This window comes from Malaya genurostris, chromosome 2 (genome assembly GCF_030247185.1).
Source record: "Malaya genurostris strain Urasoe2022 chromosome 2, Malgen_1.1, whole genome shotgun sequence".
NCBI lineage: Eukaryota > Metazoa > Arthropoda > Insecta > Diptera > Culicidae > Malaya > Malaya genurostris.
In genome coordinates, this window is record NC_080571.1 from 20,448,202 (window position 1) to 20,467,164 (window position 18,963).

Below are 18,963 nucleotides of genomic sequence, written 5' to 3' on the forward strand. Positions count from 1 at the left end.
GTTTCAAGTTTGTATTTTCAAATACTCATTTTCATTGTTGATTGGCAAATTGTCGCAAACTGAATTACCGGTAGCGGCACCTGCCAATAAAAAATAGAATCAAGAAAAGGAGGGTTCTACCGTGAATTTTCCTATCGGCTGCAGTGATTTGCAACAATATTTTCGTTTATTCCATAGTACAAATAGATATCAGCAATAAAAGTAAACTCGGAGTAGAAGAAAATCTGGAGATAAGTTATTATCAATCTATCACTATATCTCCAGTAGGCATAAAACCTCCTCATTTTTTGTACCAACAGATTACAGAATATCCAAATGATACATTTCATTTTATTAACTATCTATATATATATAAAAATGCAGAGATCATTCTTTGTAATCGCATCACGTAAGAACGGATGGACGGATTCACAAGATTCTTTTTTTGTTTCATCATTTTTTACCCCCACCGGGTTCGTACATCAAAAAAATTAGGAAAACTTTTCGGAAAAGTGGGAAAAATCCAAAAAGTAGTTTTGTATGAACAATGGAATTTTTCACTGAAAAAGTTGTCAATGCACTATGGTTTGAAACGGGAAATTAGCGTGACAAAAATATTTTCACAATTAAATATTAGTTTTTTGTAGTTGGTGTCTTCACAAAAGTTGTTTGTTATCAAATGGCGCTTCTTTTGATATAAAATATTACTAGGGTGGTCCTTATTTAGATTGAAATCTGAAATCTAACTTTCTTAATTGAGCTCAAAAATGATTTTATTGTACAATAAAGTTGTAGGAAATTTTATTTTGAGCGACTTTGCTGAAAAAAGCACCTCTTTAGCTTTTCATTTGACCGAGTTACATCAATTGTCCCGGGTAAGAGTAGGTTGGCTCCCGAAAAATCGATTTTTTTGCTCTATCGTTTTTGTGAAACGTTCTATGGAAAAGTTGACTTCAGAAGAGTTGTTGGAATAAATATTGCGCATAATTTTGCTAAGTAAAGCTTTTCCATATGAGCTACCAGTAAAAAGTTATGATTGTTTTTTCATCAAAAACTAGTCAACCTTCAAATATAAAAATTCATTAGATGTCAGATCGATAAAAATGTATCCTATGCGGCTACTGAAAGTTCATAATGTAAGTAAACATTTAAGAGAAAATTGGGAGGGTGCTTTTCTTTTAACTCATTTAAATTAGTCTTGAAAATACCTTGAAAAAACTCAAAAACATTGCATAACTCTAAAACGCCTTAACGTATTAACATACTTCCTTTAGCAAAATAATAGTATCAAATTAACCCTACAAGTGTTCCATACATTGTCCATTCGAGAAATGAGACACACAAAAACTACAGCCGAAAATAGATTTTTTGCAGAACAATTTTAATTAATTTATTACCAAAATAACTGATTCAATTGATTTTGATTCCGTTATCGTAATGATCGTAAAGTTAACATTCAAAATAAAACATAAGACAACAGTTGATTACGGTTTGGTATGTATTGAATAAATTAAGCAATGAATTATTCTAATTATTATCTAAAACTAAACATTTTACTTGTTCGGGTAAGTCTTCTGAACTTCTCCTATTTTGTTTGTTCGACAATGCCAAGATAGGGTCTGAAGATACGTCACGCCGCAAGGTGGAGGGGGGTGTCTCAAAAAACGTGACCTTTAGTGACAGGGGGAAGAGGGAGGGTTGCTGGAATGTGACGTCCAATATTTTCAATAAGCGCATTTCTGAAATACCTAATTATATTACTGCTTTGCCCTAAGGAGTGTATCGAAAATAAGCTATCCACACATTTTTCTTCCAAATTGTGATAAAAACAATATTTTATTCAAACTAAAAATTGATCCTTTATTTTACGAGGTTAAACATGAGCATAAAGAAAACCGGATGAAATTTAAGTTATTCCTTCACGAGTTTTCGAACTTTTGATCGAACGCTCTTCATCAAGTTCCGGACAAGTGTTTCATCGCATTTTTTGGACGCTTGAGCCCAAATTTTGTTGAACTCCTGCATGTTCCCAGCTGCCTTACCAGTCTTCATGAAGACCCTCTTCACGATTGCCCACTAACGTTCGATGGGTCGAAGCTGAGGGCGATTTGGTGGATTGATATTTTTCTCAACGAAATTTATACCCTCTTCCGCAAGCCAATTGAGAGTGGTTTTGGCATAGTGAAGCGATGATAAAACCGACCAAAACAGTAGAGGTGTACTATGCTTCTTATGTAAAGGCAGCAATCTCTTCTGGAGACACTCAGATCGATAGATTTCTGCATTTATAGTCCAGGTAGTGTAAAAAATGGTTGACTTCAAACCACAGGATCATATTGCTTGCCATACCAGTACCTTCGGACCGAACTTCTTAATTTGAATCGACCTGTCCGCATCGCTTATATCCTCCCCAACGACGACAGTAAAGTATTGTGGACCTGGAAGGGTTTTTGAGTTCTCCTTTACATAAGTCTCATCGTCCATCAAAACGCATGCATCCGGACGCTGCAAAAGACTCGAATACAATGTCCGGGCCCTTGTTGCTGCTCGCATCTTCTGTTCTACATTTTGTATCGAAATTTTCTGCTTCTTGTAGGTCTTCAGGTGATTTCGCCTCTTAATACGCTGGATCATTCCGACACTCGTTTTTGCTTTTATGGCCAAATCACGTGTTGACATTGATTTCTTCTTCATGATTAGAGATACCACTTTCTGGTCCAGTTTCGGGCTGGAAGAACCGGGTTTTCTGCCTCTTCCTGGTAGCTCATCCAAAGAATAGTGTTCCCCAAACTTATTATTGATGGTTTTAACACTGGCATGATGAATTCCAAACCGCTTCGCTAATTTTCGCATAGCAATACCCTTCTCACTTAGCCATGTGTCCAGAATCTTAATTTTGACTTCCTTTTCAATACGCGACATTTTGAAAATGCAGAATTTCTACCGCACAGACAAGTAAACAAACGAAAGCTGACAGTCAAACGCACAGCATGCCGTGATCTGAGCATAAAAAATCATCACAAGTACATGCGTACAACACAAATGTATGTGGTTAGCTTATTTTCGATACACTCCTTATTTCCTGAAAAAAATCTCCACAATAAACGTTTACATTCTATAGGAAAACGTGTATTTGTTGATTTAAAAGCTTCTTCTTGTAAATTTGGAATCGAAAAAGATGCCTTAAAACGGTTTAACTTAAGTTATGCACTGACAATTTTTTCAGTAATTTGATTTTCTGGCATTGATAATAGTACATCATAAGAAACTCTTATCTGATTCTGATGCAGTTTATTCAATTGTACTCCATTTGAAAAAGGACGGGAGATCAACGATTTCAGACGTAGATCATGTCATGTCCTATCTTGATCATATGTGATTTTCCTCCACCAACATAAAAACTTATCGAATCATCCAATGATTGAAGTTACATAAATCAAGAATCATTTTAGCTCAAAATCACTACCGATTTTGTGTGACGAAAGATCAGTACCGATATTGATCGATGTGATTTAAAATTCACTTATCAACTGATCATGAAAAGATTCTCCGGCAGTGATCTCGTTTTTATGAGGTTTTGGTCTTTATTTTCTTAGCCCTGTACGCTACCTTAAGGAAATATTATTTTTTACCTAAAACAATAATATATCTGTGGACCCCTAGGAGGAATAAAACAGATGATTTAAATGTTTCATCAATTCCAACCAAATACTTTTGTTAATTTATATAATTGATATTAATAAAATAATTCCGATGATTTTGTAGTTTTGGGATATTTTTTAATCTGATGACAGCATGTAATAAATCGATTTTTCCCTCATATTTGTATGGTTTGTCATACATATTGAGAATAAATTGAGATGAATTTTATTTATTTTGAATTCGTGACATGTGACATAGGGGGGGGTGGGGGGTCTTTGCTTCTGAGACAATTTGTGACAAAGGGGGGATGGGGAGTCAAAAATCGTCAAAAAAGCGTGACGTCTTTTATGCACAGACCCTTAGGGAAAACATGTTTTAATGTGACGTTTCTGAATATGAAATAACGTGAACTGAAAACATGTTATTTCGCTTAAAACATAAAATCAGAGTTAAAACTAGATTTAACTCATATTGTGAAAATAGTATTATGCTTTACACGCTTGTATTTCGGGCAAAATGCCAAACTTGCACAACATTGCGAAATAACTATAATCGAACATAGTGAATTAATATTTCGTAGAATTGAATCGTAAATTACATTAGCAGGAAAAGTTGAAAGAGTGTAGTTGGGTAATTAAACGCAGCGAATATGAAAACTTTACACTATAATTGTGGGCCCAGTGAAACGTAATGTAAACACAAAAGTTGTGGATGGGATGAAAAATTGATAATATGTTAATTCATCGGCGCAATGGAAAAATAGAACGTCTATTGGTTAAATGCAGTTGTAGAAAAAGGACATTCTAGGCTTACAATTATTCTGTTCGAGAAAAACTGCGGTTACGCCACACAAATTCAAATAAAACTTCGGAAAATTCATTACCAATTATCTGAAATTCTCGATATAATTAACCGAAAAAAAAACAGATAAAAATATGATACTGGGCACCAAGGCCACCACGTAGTCTTCAAGTCAACCAACCCAGAGCCATAGCAAACCATGACCATGACTCCGCAAACTCATACGCCATACACTCGTGCGTCAACCTTTCGAAATGCTGCGGATATTTTGTCCCGATTGCTATGATCAATGGTTGTCTGGACAGTTTCGCGCGGCTGTCATCCGAAAATGATAACAGTTTCTTTTGCTCCTTCGTCGAATCAGAACTCGTTACACGTTACGGACCGGACCGGACGGGACGAATTTTGGCTTTCACCTGCTCACTACTGCTAGAGCCCGGTTTTAATTCTACCTCAAGGATTCGCCGTTTGAGTTTGGACCCGTGCGAGGTAATCGAGTTTCGGGGAACCGTAGGGTTTTTTACTCTTTTCGAGTACTGCGTATTTTAACCAGTAGAAATAACAAAAAGTGTCCTTAATTTATTCTTCCAACTGGTCCGACCGCAGCTGAGTTCCTGCACGGAATGAAAACTTCAACCCGAAACACTGCTGGCTGCGTAACGTAAACAAGCGAACAATATAAACATGTGAAATATGCGACGAGGTGTAAGAGGAAGCATGCTGCTCGATTTAATGATAATAATAAATTATGACGGACGTACGGAGAATGAGTACGCGCTTGATAAATGTTCCTTTAGTCACCTTCTCGGACCTCATTGGTGGCAGTTGAACCCGAAAACGGATCCACCAAGTGCAAAATTTTCTTCCGAAATTTCGATCTCACAGCCGCAGAAACGATGCAGCTGCTGGGCGCACCTTGGTGGGCCCCCCGAAAGCCCTTTAAATAATGAAACCAATAATTCACTTCAGTTTTCATGTATAAAAACGTGAACATTCCTGTTTCCTTACAGTATAGTTTATCCATTGAAATGCCACACTGGGACTGGTTATCATTGGCCGTCACTGCGAGTATTGTCAATTTCCGCTAATGTTCCATTTCGTGCAGTAATTGTTGAAAAATGAACGTCAAATGACGTGGCGCATTCACCGTCGAAGGCACATCAGATTCAGATCTGGTACTTTCGAAGAGTTTCGCGCACTTGAAAGCACAAAAACAGCAATAAACAAAAAAACACGGAAAAGTTCCAAACCCCCAGGCCCAAAAACCACGAACATGATAATAAATGGCATCAGATCGAGAAACTGTCATAAGTGAGTGTAACTTTTTTGTGACCAACGACGACTGGTGGCGAAGGTTGTTGCATCGGTTGTGTATCGAATCGGATCGGATCGGAGAGAGAGAGAGAGAGAAAAAAAGGGGCAAATCAATCGAATAATGCCCGGTTTCCAGTGCCGAGTAAGTGCCAATCAAACCAACTGCAGTGCGAATGCTTCTCCCCTCCCCGTCCCCCTGTTTGCTACCAATTCCCTGGAAATTGTGAACGCGCAAACTGGACGACTGCTGACGAAGTGATCCTCCAGAAAGAGAACGATCGCTTCGTGCGCTTCGAGGGTCCGGCGATGATTATTGCAGTATAGGTAAATTATTGAGTAATTATATAACACTTGAAATTAATTAAATTAATTGTACGCGAGACGCAGTTTATCAATACATGTTTTGCTTTTATTGCCGTTCATCTTGTGCAGATGAGTACCGATGCAATTGAATCGCAATTAGTGCCAAATGATGATGAAGACATTAGCCTATTTGTTTAGTGCGGAATAATTAGGGCTTCGGGAATAGGTAATACGGATAATAGGGGTTAATTTGTTTTCTGTGTGTACGACGGATGTTTTTTGCAGTGTAACATAGTAGCAGCACACGGAGAAAAACGGCTAGCAATTATTCAGAATAGAAACGAGATGAACGATTATTACTGAGATGAAATTGATTATTGCATGAAATTGGCATGCACACTTAGATTTGGCTTCAAAATCTGAAACAGAAGTTCATATTCTCCGACGGAAGGAAGGGCTAGGTCTTTGTTTTGCTTTGCCTTCTGCAAGATTCTTGTCCAAAAAAGACTGTCCCAGAAAGTATGGAGGCAATCAAAAAAGTCTGCCATTTCACAATGGTTCAGAATCTGTCAATTTTTATGGCTGCGTCCTGTTGTTTACACTCTTCTATAACCACTTGTGCAGTTGTTTATTCGTTTTCATTAGTTTGTTTCGAAATGCGTGGAGTTTCAGCAGAACAACGTCAAAAAAATTGTGTACAAATGGTGCACAGAACGCGGACTGTCACTGAGCAAAAATGAAAGGAGTAAGTGAAAAACCCGTGCGAAATGCAATCAGGAAGTTCGGTGAGGGAAACACCTTTGAGGATAAACCGAAAACGAGTCGAAAAAAGGTTCTGCTGACACTCAGATGGATAAACGTATACTGAAGGCGTTCGAGCAAAAGAAGGAGGTTTCAGTTCGGGATGTGGCCAAAAAAGTGAGCACTTCGATGTCAAATGTTCTTCGTGCTAAAGAACGTTTGAATCTTCGAACCTCTAAGAAGCAGAAACAACCAAAACGTAGTCCGAAACAAGAAGCATCGATCAGGCCGAGGGTTCGAAAGCTGCTGGAAATTTGAACTGCATAATCATGGACGACGAAACCTACGTGAAACTCGATTACAAATCCTTGCCAGGACCACAATATTATACGGTGCGAGAAGGGCAAGTATTAAACCAGTCAGAGACATCGATTGAAGTTGAAAAATTTGGTAAGAAAGCTATGGTCTGGCAAGCAATTTGTAGCTGCGGTAAGATTTCGAAACCCTTCATCACCACTGCTTCAATGAACAGCGAAATATACATCAAGGAATGTTTACAAAAACGACTTCTACCCATGATTCGAAGCCACAAGGATCCTGTTGTCTTCTGGCCAGATCTTGCTTCTTGCCACTACTGGAAATCAACGGTAGAATGGTATACTACCAAAAATGTCACTTTCGTCACAAAAGACATGAATCCACCAAATTGCCCACAACTTCGACCAATTGAGGAATTTCGGGCATTAACGAAGTCTCTTAACGATGTCTCGGCAGCCGAAACCATTCAACAGTTCGAAAAAGATTGGAAAAAAGTTTCAGAACTTGTCGCCAAGAAGTCTGTACGGAAATTAATGAGGAACGTTCGCAAGAAGGTGCGCCAGCTAGTCTACAATGGCTAAGTAGCAAATGTTGAAAATAATATTTCGTTGTTGTAGTCTAATATTATCAGTATATCGAATAAAATTTAAATATCTAACACTTGTGAATTATTTACAGCGAAATCAAAGTGCGTCCATACTTTCTGGGACAGTCTTTAATTCAGCCCTTTTATAAAATGATGCAAATTATGCATAGAAGTAAGCGAAAATATCTATTGTAGGAGCAATTTAATTATAAATTGAATGATTAAATTCGCTGTCTTAAGTACGCTTCAGACGGTTCGTAGCAGTCAACCTCTGTCACCGTCATTCTTATGGAGACATTTGCACACAACGAACCCGTCTAAGGAGTGTATCGAAAATATGCTATCCACAAATTTTCTTCTTCAAATTAAGATAAAAAACGATATTTTATTCAAAATAAAAATTGACCCTTCTTTGTACGAGGTTATACTTGAGTATAATGAAAATCCGATGAAATTTAAGTTATTTCTTCACGAATTTTCGAACTTTTGATCGAGCGCTCTTCATCAAGTTCCGGACAAGTGTTGCATCGCATGTTTTGGACGCTTGAGCCCAATTTTTTTTGAACTCCTGCATGTTCCCAGCTGCCTTATCAGTCTTCTTGAAGACCCTCTTCACGATTGCCCAGTAACGTTCGATGGGTCGAAGCTGATTGCAATTTGGTGGATTGGTATTTTTCTTAACGAAATTTATACCCTTTTCCGCAATCCAATTGAGAGTGGTTTTGGCATAGTGAGCCAACGGTAGATCCGGCCAAAACAGTGGAAGTGCACTATGCTTCTTATATAAAGGCAGCAATCTCTTCTGGAGACACTCAGATCGATAGATTTCTGCATTTATAGTTCCGGTAGTGTAAAAAATTTTTGACTTCAAACCACAGGAACATATTGCTTGCCATACCAGTATCTTTCGACCGAATTTCTCCACTTGAAGCGACCTGTCCGCATCGCTTATATCCTCCCCAACGACGACAGTAAAGTATTGTGGACCTGGAAGGGTTTTTGAGTTCTCCTTTACATAAGTCTCATCGTCCATCAAAACGCATGCATCCGGACGCTGCAAAAGACTCGAATACAATGTCCGGGCCCTTGTTGCTGTTCGCTTTTTCTGTTCTACACTTCGTTTCGAGCTTTTCTGCTTCTTGTAGGTCTTTAGGTGATTTCGCCTCTTGATCATTCTGACTTTCGTTCCTGCTTTTTTGGCCAAATCTCGTATTGACATTGATTTGTTCTTCATGATTAGAGATACCATTTTCTGATCCAGTTTCGGGTTGGAAGAACCAGGTAGTCTGCCTCTTCCTGGTAGCTCATCCAAAGAATAGTGTTCCCCAAACTTAAGTATGGTTTTAACACTAGCATGATGAATTCCAAACCGCTTTGCAAACTTTTTCATAGTAATACTCCTCTCACTTAGCCAGAACCTTAATTTTCAATACGCGACATTTTGAAAACGCAGAATTTCAACCGCACAAACAAGTGAACAAACGAAAGCTGACAGCCAAACACACAGCATGCTGTGATCTGAGCATAAAAAAAAAACCATTACAAATACATTCGTATAACACAAATAGCGATAGCTTATTTTCGATACACTCCTTAGGAACGTTATCACGGCCGGTACTTGTGAACGTTTCGGTAAATAAATTACTAAACTATTTTTGACGGACACTGACGTTCCGGTGACGGTGACGGAAGGAGACTGGTCGTATGAATCGTACATTAAACAACATGCTCAAATGTGTCTCTTTGATATTAGTCAATTAAAAATTACTCATGGTTTATAAACACCCATAGTTGGTGTCTTTTTTACTAGCGAGAAAAACGTGTCGTAAGCCAACAGCATTTAGTCACTGAAAATATTCCGTATTTCTATGTGTCGGTATCGGTTGCACGATACGCTTTGTGAGATGATTCGTTCAATTCATGCGGCAGGAAATTTACGCGCTTAATTTTGGCACTGAATTTCACCTTAATGCGCGTTCATACCAAACATTTTAGAAAACTTCAATTTTGACCGTCTTAAGAAAAGAAATGATAGGTCAATTTTGAGTTTTGTGTGGTTGTCTCACACTACTAAAAATTTTATCATAAATTGCTTATCATATTTCCGATGATATGGAGAAAAAATTATGTTGCTGCGCTGAATACAAAAATAGATATTCACAATCAATTTTCATCCATTCTTGTACAGAGTGAATTTTCAAAAGTCGTCCCATTGTAAAATAAGACGTATTCACGTCAAAAAATTTTTTCCTTAAACTGAATGAAACCAACAGATCAAATTGTGAAGTATTCAAAAGCTTAAAGCATTGAGGGTTAGTGTGAAGTGGTTTAATTGCCCCCCTTAAGCAAACATTAAGATATATTTCTAAATGTATTATTATCCCGAATGTGGGTATTTTATTGCAATACGGCTAAGGAACATGATTTTCAATGATTCTGGTGGAAGTGATGAAAATTGGTAAAACTAGTTGGAATTCACGTTACCATTTCTACCAAAAAAAGAAAAAAAAGAGTGGTTTAGCAAAAATGGTACACACATATTTACCCACTAAAATTAAACCGAATTTCGGATTCGCTTGAAATTATCAGGAAGTGAGAAATTACTAATGTGTTAATACTTGCTTCATTCAATTTCGTACCTTACCCCGAAAATTTTCACTTTGGTAGATAAGGAAAGAATAATATGAACTTTCATCCAGCAAGGATCCATTGTCATCCATTGCTTCATTATTGCTGGGGCTAGTTTCCGTCTTCTTTTTGCTATGATTGTTGTTCCGAGACTGCGAACATTGTATGTAGTACATTGATTACATATGCTAATTGATGGAAGTGTTCTTAAAACAGAAGGAACTGGGTTTATTTATTTGTTAGTTAGTAGTCCTTGTCTTTGGTGAGTGAGTAGTGAGTCGATTGTTCACAAAACTGATATGCAATAAGCTGATTCTCGTAGGTAACCAGTGATTTACAAGGATTCCGCCACACTTTCCTTTCGATGGAAAAAATTTCTCCGTACTGCGACATATTTTTCCTTGAACGTAATGTTTGCTTACGTGTGGGATAAGATCATATACACGCGCTTCCATGGCACCGTCCACCACGTACACAGGGATTTTGTATTTAGCGTTGTCATACTCGACACTGTGCATCTCGTTGTTAATCAAAGTGAATGCTATTGTATCTTGTTCACGTTTCAACATAAGGTACACTGAGTCACAAGACTTGTTAAATTTTATTCCATATACATCATCTACGTCTAGATGCATTCGTTCTTTTGGCAAAATTTTAATTTCGTTTGCAGCTGGTCCAATTTTTCAGCGAAATCAAAACCAAAACAAAAACTGATTAAAGAACACATTATTTCCAGCGTCGTCATTCTTCCAAAACGCAATACGTTAATCATAAGTGTGTCTTAAAACTTATTTTATTAAATAGAAAAAAAACATTTCATCTAGCTGAAAAACCAAACTCTGATGCAAAGGTTCACCTTGAAGTATAGTAAATTTGCTTCGCGCAAAACTTGCGATTTACAATTTACACATGAGCTGAAAAGTCCTGGGCCTAACAAAGAGAACACGATTTTTTGGTTACAAAATTTACTTTATTCATCAACGTAATCTCAATAGGCAGTTTCAGTTTCAGCGATAACCTCTTCATTCGTGCGAAATTTTCATGCCGGCGAGCATTCTTTTCAGATTTGCGAAAAATCAGGAGTCGCTGGGAGCCAAATCTGGCGAATACGGTGGATGTGGGAGCAATTCGAAGTTCAATTCATGTGGTTTGTTTCATCCATTGTCACATATCGACGCGAAAATTTTTGAACGGTATTTTTTCCCATCAAGATGTAGTGTAAAATTAAAACACGAAATTGTTTTTGATCCATTGCTCAGAAAATAACAAAAGTAGCGTCACTTTTAGCACCAGAACTTACAAACTAATGAGAATAATAACAAGAAATTTTAATACCTGTCTTTTAAAGGTTAGTATTAACTGAGAAAAGGTGACTCCAATAAAACTAGCACCATCTATGTGTTAGGCCCGGGACTTTTTACCCCTTTTGTTATGTATATTCCTACCACAAAAACGTCAAGTTACAAAAAAATGATGAATGTTTGAAAAGGTAGAGAGATGATCGCTAAAACAGTCTTCCGAAAAAAAAACTTTTTCATTATTTTAGGAAAACGATGTTGATGAGAAAAAAAATTCTTCAAGCTACGCTCAATGAAAAAGTTCATGGAGAGTTACTTCTTAAATGCAGTCATTTTCGAGATATATGAACAAATTTCATGAGAATACACCTTTTTGTCTTTCTCATATAGGAAGGTTATGCAATCACTATGGAAACCGACTTTTGAACCGAGGCCCGGAGGGTCGAGTGTCACATACCTTTCGACTCAGTTCGTCGAGTACGCAAAATGTTTGTGTGTGTATGTGTGTGTAACTTTTCTCGGAGATGGCTGAACCGATTTTTACAAACTTAGGTTCAAATGAAAGGTCCTGTTGTCCCATACGTAATTCCTGAATTTCATCCGGATCCGAAGGTATAGGGTAAAGTGTGTTAAAACAGGTTTTTTGAATGCGTGTCACGAATTCAATAACGGAATTCTAAACTTGAAATCCGAACCTGAGACAAGGAACTGAATTCAGTTCCAAAATCTACTACCAGAATTTAATTTTCGAATTTCGATCCAGGTTCCAAGGATCAAAATTCTGAATCTGAATTCTGAAATTAAATTCTGAAACTGAATTAAGGAATTACATTTTGGTTCAGAAGTCATTTCCAAAATTAAGGTGTCAGGAGTGCAGATGTAAAATTTTGTTTCAGGATCTAGGATCTAAAAGCCATATTTTTTATTTCGCTTATGGAGTCAATCACCTCTTCGGACAAGAAAAACTTTCTGACCCTATGTGCGGAGTTGGGAATCGAACCCAGGTGGGCTGCGTGAAAGGCATCGACTTACCCATCACGCTATATCCTGAAAGTCATTCTATGAATTTTGTTCCAGAATTCTGAAATTGAGTTTCTGAATCGTAATTCTGGTTTCGAAATCCGAAGACAAATTATTCGTCTAGTTGAACATCGGGGCTGATCATGAATAAACCTACAACAATTATTCAAGTCTATGGATCATTTCAGAAGTACGATTGTAGGTCAACGAAATGGGAGTAAACATAATCATTTTTTATTTGTCTTTTTTTTATCAATTCCAATCACGATATTAAAACTGATGAATAACTCGGTGAAATGACTCTTTCAGCGAAACGGCATTCGACGAAACGGCTTTCGATGAAATGACTTTCGGCGAAATGACCCTAATCCAAAGTAAGTCCTATTTACGACAAGAAAAGACGAATCCAACATTAGAATCGAAAGCTTGTGAAAAAATGAAACGTCAAAACGTAGAGACGCGTTAAAAGCATTGAATGTCAATGAAAAATCTTTTATATCTTTGTTCGACAGAGCAAAAGATTGATAGATCTATGTATGGTTTTATTGCGAATGCGGTATCAGCTTGCAGCGAGTAATACAATTTGAACTTGATCAAACCTTGTGCATGCAATCAAGCAAACATTTAGACATTGTTTTCAGTTCTATTTTTCTACTTCCTTCTCTAAATCAAAATATTACGAGGCTTATTTAATGAGGAGCTGATTTGAAATTTAAATAAAACACATGCCAAATCATGAAATGGACAATTTATTTTTATTTGGTGAATATTTTTTCGGCATTTAACATTTTAATATAATTTCGGTCATTTGGCCGCAACGTCTATTTTCCACAAATGTCATTCTGGAGATCCAATTCGCGACCACTTTTCTAAGCATTTCTAGGCGTATTTCAGCAATGATACGTTGAATATTGGTTTCCAAAGCATCAATCGTTGCTGGTTCATCCACACTAACCAATGACTTCACGTATCCCCACAAGAAATAATCGAGTGGCGTCAAATCACACGAACGCGGAGATCAATTCACCGGTCCATTTCTAGAAATAATGCTGCCGTTGAAATGTTCTTTCAATACATCGATTGTTTCGGCCGCAGTATGACAAGTGGCACCATCCGGTTGAACCAACCAACCACATTTCGTCCACATCCATATCTTGAAGATTTGGCAACGCGTCGTCCTTCCTCATTTTTAAAGAAATAAGGACCGATGATTCCACCAGCCCATAGACCGTATTTTCTTATTCTTGTCGATGACTTGGCATCCAAAACAGTGAATGTGGACCGAAATTTGGGAATTACGTTCTTTATGGTGGTCTCAAACGGTGGTGGACGACTATGTGCACCATAAAATTTACGAAGTGCTCTTTATGCAATTTGAATTGTACAATGATTTTGAAAAAATAATTTCCACGATTTGGAAGCTCTACACACCAAAAAAATTTTAATTTTACTGGTGACCTAATCCCTTATACGATGTAATTCATAAAGACCTAATTTGTCAAATGACGGAAAATCTCATTTGTAATGACTTAATGTTAGATGAGCTTGAATTTTACTGGTTCCGACTGTAACTTGCGTTCTGCTGGCAGGTGCGACTGTATGAATTTAAATGCACCTTTTACCAGCTTCTGTGGCTCAGTCGATTAACAGACGTACTTGCGATCCAATGATTCTCGGTTCAAGTCGCGACGGTTGCTCTCAGTATTCTTTTCTTTTTTATTTCAATGAATTTCATGTATGAGGTTTTAGACACAATATTAAATGTTCTTCCACGTAAATTTGTGTGAGCTTCGACGCTCCATTTATGTGCATCTAATAAGATGTAAAATCACAGGGTTTTTTTTAAGTGTGTAGTGTCAACCTATTCATGATGATTTGTTAAACAATACTGAGTAGAGACGTCACTTTACACTGTTAAAACAACTTTCAGACAATAGAGTAATCCCGATTTAAAATACAAACCTCCTAAACAAAAACACCCGTTACAACAAAAAAGCTGAACTGACACGTTCGAATTTATCCAACCGTATCGTGAATTGTTTCGTTTATGAGTCGATGAAAGTCGAAAACAAGCTCGGACGCTTCTTCCACCCTTGTTCTGAATAACGACGCACAGTGGTTCGAATCAATAAAAACGTGGACATAAATCAGAATTTTAAGAAATTATTTACAAATATATACCGTGTAATTTGATTCTATCCCTAATTGTTCATGGCCTACTTTGACAAAAAATATAACCATAATTTTTTTTCTGAAGAGATAGAAAATTTTTTTCTTCTACAAAGTTTTAGAACTATTGAAAATAATTTACTTTGTTAAATATACCAAAAGTCTAGGTCGCACCGTCGCAAGCGTTTTTATGGCAACCCCCTTCAAATCAGTTTTTATTCATAACTTGTTTCGAGTTATTTTGTTATGCATACTTTGTTTGGAATAATTGAACAAAATAAAAAATTTCATATTTTTGTTGAAGGTAGTGCATTCTTTTCTGGCAGAGTTATACAACATTTTACCTTTTTTTACCTTTGATAAAATCTTACACCGAAGCGAAATATGCAACTTTATGCAGCTGATTTTTACAAAACTTATAGGAAAAGATATGCCCAATACTATAAAAAAAAATCTAAGTGGAACTCGGAATAATTGTAGAAAATATAAAATCCCATAATTTTGTAGAAGGTAATGCACAGGTTTTTTTTCTTTCCTGGAAAAGTTATACAAAATTTTACCTATTTTTACCTAGGAAACCTTGTACTGAAGCGAAATATGCAACTTAATGCAGCGAACTTGTACAATACTTATAGGAAAATATATTCCTAATTCAATTTATGTTCAAATGAGAATATCTTGAGTACTATTTGTGTGACTCATTTTCACTATGACCATGCTGAAACCATGAATGGTTAAGAAACGAAGGGTGTCTGCAATTTCTGTAACTCACTTTTGCAGTGAGCGTAGAGATGGGCAATTCGCTCCTGAGCTATTCCAGTGAATCGAATCTTTAAAGTGAGCTGATAGCTCACAGCTCTTTTTAAAAGAACTGCAACTCACCAGTTCACCGCACTGGTAAGCAGGGATGCCAGGTTCACAGATTAATCTGTGTTTCACAGATTAATCTGTGTTTCACAGATTTTCAACCTTCTGCACAGATTTCAAAAATGGCACAAATTTTTGAAATTGATCACAGTCTAGCGCCAAAAATTACAGAGCGGTAGGAAATAGTGGAACCTTTTTTTTTTGGCTTACCAAAATGATTCTGATCAGCTATTATGGAAACGGGAAAACGTGCACAGACAGATTTTGCACAGACAGGTTTTTGGCTTGATCACAGATTTTTGACAAAAATGACCTGGCATCCCTGCTGGTAAGGTGGAAACGAGCTACGAGCGTTCTTTAAAATGTGCATCTATCCTTCTTTAACAAAATTGAATGAGCCATTGTCAATAAGAAATCTTACCTCTCACACAGTAGGCTAAGGTACATTCAGGGATGCCACTTTTGCAGATATTCTCAAATATGACATAATAATAATTCGCAGACAAGTTAGTTCGCATAGCATTGTTCTTTGTGCATCAATGATTTCGATCATGCATATGAAAGAAAAACGGAGTAAAAAAAACGGCGCCCAAAACAAACCTTCAGTTCAATCTAAATGAGCTGATGAGCTGATACATTGAATCGATTCCCTTTAGTGAGCTGATCGGTTTGGAGCTGCTCACCTGTATGAGCTGTTTCGCACATCTCTAAGTGAGCGTCGCACGATCAACATGTCTTTAAAAACGTGTTGCTTTGCAATAACTCAATTTATTTACACGTTGAAAAATGAAATCTCTTCTTAAAGCTTTGTACTTTTACAATACTCTTTCATATTTTGTTTGGGAAACATTTTCCCATTTTTTTAATATGTGTTGAACTTTTGATAATTTTTCGGATTTTCAATATTCAAAACTAACTTTGAAAAGTCCTAAAAAGTTGCATCGAATGGTTTCTACTTCGATTCCCAAGCTTTCAATAACTTTAGTATTGAAAGAAGGTAAAATTCGATGTTTAATTTGCCGTCGGACAAAAATGGCAACTCTACCACCCATTCCAGTAAACCTGTCAAATCGATGAACCACATAATGTGGATTACTTTTCAATTTGACATTTGGTTTAAGAAAAGTTTCTGTCACAATGGCAATATGAATTTTGTGAACTTTGAGAAAATTTAACATCAGTGTTAAATTTTAAATTCATTATCATATTATTTGTAAATTGCAATCCGATTTGAAATGCTTCAAAATATGATGAAGTCGAATTCATTCGGATGATCATTTGAAAAAGTTGATCTTGTAGGTAGAACATTTTATTTTCAGTTATATCGCCTAAATCGACTTCATTGAAAGAAGCGAATGGCATTGAAGGAATATTGGTAGGTAGACTGCCATTAGAAGGAGATGATTTGGCCGATCTACCTATTAATAAATTGTATTCGTTAGAAGATGAACTGCAAGGCGTTCCTGTGTTTTGATTATTTACATTAGAAGAATTAAGTGGTAGATTTCTACCTGTTATAGTAGCATAACTGACATTAGTAGAAGATGATGACGAGGTTGATCTACCTGTCAATAAATTGTTTTCGTTAGAAGACCTGTACCTGTTTTCTGTTTTAAATTCGAAGAAATAAGTGCTTTAGAAGAATTAGGCGTGGCATTTGTAACGGTTTTTTGATTTTCAGGTATGTTCTGTAAATTTAAGGTCGTTGATTTGACTTGTTGTCTAAGCGAACAATCGTTTAAATTTTTGTCCCTGACAGGACATTTCAAATAATTGGATTTATGATTTCCATCGCAATTTGAACATGAAAATTTATCAGTGGTTTCATTCATTGGACAAACGTCTTTCGAATGAGATTTACCACAATTCAAACACCGTATATCCATATGACAACTTTTGGTTCCGTGGCCGAAGCCTTGGCAACGAAGACATTGCGTTAAGTTTGCAATACGATTATGCCGTTTATAATGTTCCCAATGAATTTTAATGTGGGAAATGAATCGTACTTTTTCTAAAGTTTTCAAATTGTTTACATCACTTCGATTGAAATGTATCAAGTAAAGTTCATGCTAAATTCCAGAGCGTGGTTTAAAAGTACCATTCGCTTTTTTTTTTCATAAGTATTACTTGGGAAGGGGCACAACCAAGCAATTCTTTTAGTTCATTTTTAATTTCATCAGTACTTTGATCATTTGATAAGCCTTTCAAGTGAGCCTTGAAGGTTCTGTCTGATTTTATATCATATGAATAAAATTTATGAAGTTTCTCAGACAAATATCAAATAAGACGTTCGTAATCTTCCAATCAACCAAGACTCGACATTCTCCTCTTCGTCCGATTTGAAAAGAGACTTTTACTTCCGGGAGAAAGTTAGAAAACCAAATACGGAATGCTTTGAAGTCGGAAATCATCCCCGTCACTGGTGGCATAGATTGTTGTTTCTTCCCAGAACGACAAGCGTCCATTTTGGGAATTTTTGAAGAATTTTCTTCTATGTCGCTACAATCGGATTCAGGAAGAATCTCGTAAATATTGTTGGACGGCATAGAATAAACGGAAGGGAAATCCGTCCGTTGTCTTTTATTTTTACATTCAGATTCTATAAGATCGTGAATGTTATTAGAAAAATGTTGAATAACGGATTGTGATTTATTCCGTATTGAATTATTTTTAGCCTTAGGCTTGTTGCCTTTCCAGTTGGACGCAGGCATTTTTGAAATGAATGAAATTTGAAATTAAATTAATTATTTATTTAGATTAGACTCCTAGTTGGGAAAAGTCTTGATAAAGACTGATTTTGTGGTAGTCTTAATAAAGACTGATTAGTTCGAAGAATAGTTCTTTGAATAGCTAGCCCTAAAAAAGGCTGATTAATTTCTTAGTCACTCAAATATCACTCTTTGTATAGCCTTGAGAAAGGCTGACTAATTGTTAGTCTTTAAAAAGACTATTAGTGATTCAGGTAGCCTTGAAAAAGACTGAAGCCCTGAATCAATGAAACTCTAGGTAGCCAGAAAAAATTTCCAGGAGCCAAGAGCTATACGCGTGCAATGCGAACGACTGCTCAACTGTGAGAAACTTCCGCATATAATTTTAAAGACCATTAAACCCCGTATTCATGGGAATCAAGCAGTTAAATACCGTTGTCCTACATAAAACCCATCCATCAAAGTTGAATTCAATTACCATCCTAGCGAGATAGACACCGACCGGACCGGACGGTTCGAGTCGCACCTGTCTCAACCGGCGTTTCAACCTGACACATCATCTGTCTGGTGGGCACTCAGGCCATTACAC

General features: G+C 36.7%; 1 protein-coding gene across 2 annotated transcripts in view; it reads left to right on the plus strand.

The window, feature by feature from the left end:
• Nucleotides 1-18,963, plus strand: part of LOC131427520 (inositol-trisphosphate 3-kinase A-like) — a 150,610-nt gene that overhangs the window by 39,109 nt on the left and 92,538 nt on the right. The gene's annotated exons all lie outside the window — the stretch shown is intronic.